Below are 7,502 nucleotides of genomic sequence, written 5' to 3'. Positions count from 1 at the left end.
AATTTATAAGCAGGATAAAGGAAATGAAATTTGCATCGTGGTGATAATGACAAAAACCAAAGATGAGATATAGATTTTATAAGATGCCAGAACTAAAAGTTTACATTGAAAGGGGTAACAGCTTCACAGATGACTTCTGTCACAATGGATGCCAGAAGATAGAAATATGACAAAGTCAATGTGCTGAGAGAGAATAACTGTCAGCCTAAATCATTATAACCAGTGAAGGCATCTTTCAAAATGAAAGTGATATAAAGACATTTTCTAACAAAAATTGACATGCATGCCACCTACAGATACTCTCTAAAGAAAAATTTAAATGTTGTGCTGAAGGAGGATTTGAGTACCAAGAAAGAAAAAGATAGCGTACAATGTGTTGTGGTATATATATATATATATATATATATATATATATATATATATATATATATATATATATGTAATACTAAATGTATGTTGATTGCATAAAACAATAATAGTCATTAAATAAAAAATTAACATGCATATATATTTGTATGTAATTTTTGATGTATAAGAATGAAATTAAAGTGTTCTAAAATATTAGCATTGTGGGGGAAAACTTAAAATATATTGATTAAATTTAGACTGACATATCAAGTGTGCAACATATAATGTTTAGAAAACGCAATATAGGGTAGAAACAGAAAGTGTAACTTCCAAACTAGTAGAGGAATAAAAACAGAAACAACAAATAATAAGTTCAAATGGAAGCTAAAATCTAAGAGAAAAGAAAAAAACATAAAATAGAATGTAAAGTGAAAAACAGGTCCATATATAGCATTAATTTTTGTTACCAAAATTGATTAGATTCCTCAGGGGTAAAAACTGTCATCATGCTTTAGATATACGATCCAACCTCTTCTGTTTACAAGAGACAAGCTATATCATAAATTATCAAAATAGTTGATTGTAAAAGATGAAAAGGAATTACTACACAAATTCAAACCAAAGGAGCTGGTATAGCTATATTAATAACCGAAAAACAGAGAAGTTAAGGCACAAATAATTAGTAGCCAAAAATTTTAGTCACTCCAATGATAAAAATCCAATAACCATGACTATGTAAGTGTTCTGAAAGACCATTCACATGATAATTTACCCTCAAGACAGAGAAAGCAAAAGACAGAGTACTAGATATTTTACTTGACAATTTTCTGGTAATTAATAGAAAAAATTGGCTAACGTTAAATAAGAGTCATAGAAGATTTAACAAATTTTAAAACTTAACCTGATATCTATATAGAGAAGACTGAGCTCAGAAACGAGAATTTAATCTTTCCAAGCACAAGAACATTTATAAAATTGATTGTGTACAAGGACTTCAAGCATATATGACCCCTATATGCATTCTGATTGCAATGCACTAAGCTAGAAATGAAAGGATTTAGCATAAAAATCCCCATGTTTTTGAAAATTAATATCTTCCACTTAAATGACCTTTGGGTAGAAATATATATATATATATATATATATATATATATATATATATATATATATATATTATAGTGGAAATTAGAAAACATTTATAACACATCCAAACCTTTGGGATAGAACTAAAGTGATGCTAAGAAGGATAGGCAAAGCCTTAAATGCATATAGCTTAAAAGAAAAAAATGATGAAAATTAATGAGGCAATTTGGCCTAAAATAATTTTTTAAAACTCGAAAAGAAATAAAATGAGTCCAATTTAATTAAATAAAACATCAACATAAAATGAAGAGGAGTAGATCAATAAAATTAAAGTTGGACTTTTGAAATACTAATGCATTGACAAATCTCTGGCAAGACTGAGGACAGAAAGAGGGAAGGGAAAAGAAGGTATGTTCCCACATTCATAAACACACCAAAATGAGAAAGAATTACTAATTACATAAACTAAAGAAGATAAAGAATAGTGAGAAAAATTTAGGGACAACTCAGGTGAAAAAAGTTGAACTTGGTGCAAGGAAAAAATAGAAAATCTTAATTGTTTCATAATAAAGACTGAGTAAAGAGGCAAATTTTTCTAAAAAAAATTCAAACCTAGGTAGCTTTATGTAGCAAGTGTTAACAAAAATTTAATACTACACATTCTATTCTAAAGCACAGATTGAGGAAATCTCCACACTTCACATGAAGAAGATAGCATAGACCTAATATTAAACTGGGAAAAGAAGGAGCCAAGAAAAAATAATTATATTTTAGTATAAATAATTATACTATACACAGTGGAAATAATTATATTTTAGGTCAAATAAGATTGTAATAGTAGAAAACACTTGTTAGAAAAAATATATAAATGTAGGAAAATGAAAATTCATCGTATGTCAACTTTGTGTGTGTGTATGTATTACTTATTTAAGTCTTTGGTTCATGTCTTCTGAACACCTGGGTGAAGACAACTAGAAAAATGTGCTTTTCTCACCCATAAGCATCCCCTCTGCCCTGGCCATGGTCTTCATGGGGGCAAAGGGAAACACTGTGGCCCACATGTCCCAGGCACTTTCTCTAAGCAAAAGCAGCAGCGGAGGTGGAGATGTCCACCAGGGTTTCCAGAACCTTCTCACCGAAGTTAACAGGACCAGCACACAGTACTTGCTCCGAACCATCAACAGGCTCTTTGGAGAGAAGACTTATGGTTTCCTCCCATTTTTCAAAGATTCTTGCCGCAAATTCTACCAAGCAGAGACGGAAGAGCTGGACTTTAACAGTGCTGCGGAGGAATCCAGGAAACACATAAACACCTGGGTAGCCCAAAGGACAGAAGGAAAAATTACAGACCTGCTGTCTCCAAATTCAGTGGACCCCATGACCTGTCTGGTTCTCATGAACGCCATCTACTTCAAAGGAAACTGGAAGAATCAGTTTAACAAACAGCACACCAAGGGAAGGCTGTTCAAAGTCAGCAAGAATGTGGAGAAGGCTGTGCAAATGATCTTCAAGAAATCCACCTTTAAAATGACCTACATCGGAGAGATATTCACGAAGATTCTGGTGCTTCCCTATATCGGCAGGGAGCTCAATATGATCATCATGCTTCCCAATGAAAACACCGATTTGAAAACAATGGAAAAGGACCTTGCTTATGAGAAATGCATCGAGTGGGCGAGGCCGGACCTGATGCAGGAGGAGGTGGAGGTGTCCCTGCCGAGGTTTAAGCTGGGGAAGAGCTACGGCATGGAGGGTGTCCTCCGCACCCTGGGTGTGACTGACACCTTCGAGGACACCAGGGCGGATTTCTCTGCGATGTCGGCCCAGAGGGACCTGCGCCTGTCCCAGGTCACGCACAAGACCTTTGTGGAGGTCGACGAGGAGGGCACAGAGGCAGCCGCGGCCACCGCCGCAGTCCTGATGCTGCGCTGCGTCAGAATCACCCCCAGGTTCCAAGCCGAACACCCTTTCCTCCCCCTTTTTTTTTTTTTTTTTTTTTTTGCGTTACCTGGGCCTCTCACTGTTGTGGCCTCTCCTATCGCGGAGCACAGGCTCTGGACGCGCAGGCTCAGCAGCCATGGCTCACGGGCCCAGCCGCTCCGCGGCATGTGGAATCTTCCTGGACCGGGGCACGAACCCGTGTCCCCTGCCTCAGCAGGCGGACTCTCAACCACCGCACCACCAGGGAAGCCCAACCTTTTCTTCATCTTTATCCAGCACAGCAAGACCAGCGAGCTTCTCTTCTGCGGCCGGCTCAGCTCCCCATAAGGAGGCGGCAGCTGCAGGCAACCCCACTGGGTCCTACTGGCCCACTTTCCCCGGTACTCCGTGACGTGCCTGTGACCCAAATTGGCCTTGGCGACAGTCCAGAAATAAAGGGTCTGATTGAGAAAAAAAAAAAGAAAATTCACTATTCTCGTGAAATAGTGGTTATCTATTTCAGATATATTTTGCAGATGTCTTCTCCACTCTTGGCTTTTCATAGCCTTAATGGTGTTCTTAATTAAAGAGAAGTTCTTAATTTTGATGTAGTTTGATAAAGTAATTTGGTTTTCTCTAATGTGTAATTCTATAGCTTCTTTTATGATTGTCCTACTTAAGGAACCATCTCCTAGTCTAAGTGTATTAAGATAATTCTCTAAAAGCTTCATAATTTTTATTTTATATTCAGAATAATTTTTACCTATTATATTTAGACCTACTACACATCTGGAATTTTTATGCTGTATGAAGTGAGGTATGGATGCTCAAGATCAATATGAAGTGAGGTATGGATGCTCAATATGAAGATCATATGTTTCTATATGGACAAGCACCCATTCCTGAAAAGTGTACCCTTACCTTGCAGCAAAAGTTTCATATTTATTATAATTAGGTGAATGCTTATGTGTCAGTCTGTTTTCTCTATTATTTTCACTCTTGTATTAATACAGCATTTCTTAAGCCAAAATACACAGATAATGTGTGATCATATTCAACATTCTCTTGGTTATTTTGTTCCATTTCATTACCATATAAATACTGAAGCAGTTTTCCTTTTTCCAGCTTTATTGAGGTTTAATTGACAAAAATTATATGTAAGTTGTACAACTTGATGTTTTGATATATGTATACCTTGTGAAATAATCACCACAATCAAGAAAATTACATCCATCACTTCACATAGTTACCATTTTGTTTTTTCAAAAATTTTAATTGAGATATAATTAACATATAACTTACCAGTTTCAGATGTACAACATAATGATTTGATATTTGTAAAAGTTGCAAAATGATTACTACAATATCTAACATCTGTCACCTCACATGGTTACATATTTTTACTCATGATGAAAACTTTTAAGATCTACTTTCTTAGCAACTTTCAAATATGCAATACTTCAATAATAATACTTGCAATAATATAGTATTATTAATGATAGCCACCTTTCTATGCATTGCACCCCCATGACTTACAACTGGAAGTTTATACCTTTTTTAAAATTTTATTTTATTGAAGTATAGTTGAATTGCAATGTCATGTTAGTTTCAGGTGTATAGCACAGTGATTCAATTTTTCAGATTCTTTTCCTTTATAAGTTATTATAAAATATTGAGTATAGTTCCCTGTGATATACAGTAGATCCTTGTTGGCTGTCTATTTTATATATAGTAGTGTGTGTGAGGAATTTTATACCTTTTGATCCCCTTTATCCATTTCATCCAACCATTCACTCCCCACCTCTGGCAATCACCAATATGTTCCCTGTATCGATCATTCTAGATTATTTATAGTACCTAATACAATGAAAATGCTATGTAAATAGTTTTAAATACAATGAAAATGCTATGTAAATAGTTGCTGGCATTCAACAAATTCAAGTTTTGCTCTTTGGAACTTCTGGGATTTTTTTGAATAGTATCAATCCACGTTTGGTTGAATCAGTGGATGTGGAATCCACAGATATGGAGAGCCAACTATGTCATGGCTAAGTGGAGTTTATTCCAGGAATGTAAGGTTGGTTTCACATTTGAAAATAGTTAAGGCAATTTGCCATATCAATTATCTGAACAAGAAAAAATATATATTACTGCAATAGCTGCAAATAAACATTTGACAAATTCAAGGCACATTCATGGTAAGACTCTTGGCAAAATAGGAATAAATGGGAACATCTTCAACATGAGGTAAAACATCAGCAGGAAAAAAAACCCTGCATTTTACATTTTGCATATGGGTAAAATGTTGAATGTTTTACCCCAGTATGTAAGAAGGCAAATGTGTTTGTTGTTACTACACCTATTCATTGTCACACTAGAAGTATTAACTAGAGCAATAAGGCAAGAAAGCAAAATGAAAACATATAGATTGGAAAAGAAGAAAAAAGTATATCTATTTGAAGATGGCAGAATTGTCTTCAAAGTAAATCCCCCAAAATATCTAAAAATATATATATTGGAACTACCAAGGAGTACTGCAATACTGTAGAACACAATTTCAATATACAATTAAATATGAGATTTAATTGTATTTCTGTATATTTGCAATAAAAAGAAATTAATAGATTAATAACCATAATAGAACAATTATTGTTAATAGAACCATTATCATTAGAACCAAATACCCAAAAATACTTAATCATAAGTTTGGCAAAATATGTGCAAGGTCAGCATTCTAATAACTACAAAATACTGTTGAACATAATCAAAGAAGACATAAATAAATGGAGAGGTAGATCAGGTTTATGACTTGGATAATTCAATACTGTTAAGAAATCAATTCTCCCAAATATATCTGTTCATTTAAAGCAAGCTCAAAGTGCCAGAATATTTTAATTAATGGAAATAGACCACATGATTCTAAAATTTATATGAAATTGCAAAGTTAATATAATTACAATACAATTTTGGCAAAGAACTATTAGAAGGTTGTTGAAAGACTCACATTACCTAATTCCAAGACTCATTATAAAACTACAGTAGTGACTATGGATATCACACATTTTATGCTATAAGAAATAAACCAGACTCAAAGTTTAATATGATATAATTCTATTTATGTAAAAGTCTGTAAAGTGTTAAACTACAGTGATGGTGAATATTTTGTGTTTGCAATGGGCTGAGTGTATGGAGAGGAGTGTACTCCAGAGGAGTTTGAGGAAACATGTTGGGGGTGGTAGAATTATTCTAAATCTTGATTGTGATCACTGTGATGTAACTTGATTTATTTATCTAAACTCAGAACCATACTTTAACATGGGTGAATTTTTTTTTTTTTTTTTTTTGCAGTACGCGGGCCTCTCACTGTTATGGCCTCTCCCGTCGTGGAGCACAGGCTCCGGACGTGCAGGCTCAGCAGCCATGGCTCATGGGCCCAGCCACTCTGCAGCATGTGGGATCCTCCCAGACCGGGGCACTAACCTGTGTCCCCTGCATCGGCAGGTGGACTCTCAACCAATGCACCACCAGGGAAGCCCACATGGGTGAATTTTATTATATGTAAATTTTAACTCAAAAACTCTAGAAAGTTTATCTACAAATTATTCAATAAAAATAAATAATGTATTGTTTAGTGATAAAAACCTATTACTAAATTACAAATAATGTTTATTTGAGAAGAGGAATAAGACAGATACAGTAGAGAGGATTCTGCAAAGGAATTGTTGAGGTTCCAATTCTTAATCTCCGTGTGGTTTCCATAGGAGCATGTTTATTATTAGATTTCAACTGTATCTGTATGTATACATATATATTTTTCAAAATCTAAAATAAATGTCCCAAACAAATAATATTTATAAAGAGAAAGCAGTTTTCTATGAGATGAATAGAAGATGATAACTTCTGATAGTTTAGTGGGTGGAATGAATCACAAAGTAAAATCTTGGTTGCCAGTGGAGGAAATTTAATTGGCTAAGATAACAAACAGAATTTATTGGCCAATGTTATCTAGAACAAAAAATAAATAAGACATTAAAATCACTTTATACACCTGTATCTAGGGGCTTAAAACATATTTCTAGTGAGTCCTTCTTATTTATCTATTTCTGCTGTGCTGGCTTAATTCTCAGGACTACTATTTGTTTTGGCAGATA

The 7,502-nt window shown here is 34.5% G+C and overlaps 1 pseudogene; it reads left to right on the top strand.

The window, feature by feature from the left end:
• Positions 1–2,373: 2,373 nt before the first annotated feature.
• On the top strand, positions 2,374–3,699 carry LOC136133519 (serpin B6 pseudogene; annotated as a pseudogene).
• Positions 3,700–7,502: the final 3,803 nt, after the last annotated feature.

This window comes from Phocoena phocoena, chromosome 14, assembly GCF_963924675.1.
Source record: "Phocoena phocoena chromosome 14, mPhoPho1.1, whole genome shotgun sequence".
Taxonomy (NCBI): domain Eukaryota; kingdom Metazoa; phylum Chordata; class Mammalia; order Artiodactyla; family Phocoenidae; genus Phocoena; species Phocoena phocoena.
Note: the sequence above shows the minus strand (reverse complement) of the source record. Positions and strands in the feature narration are given on the sequence as shown.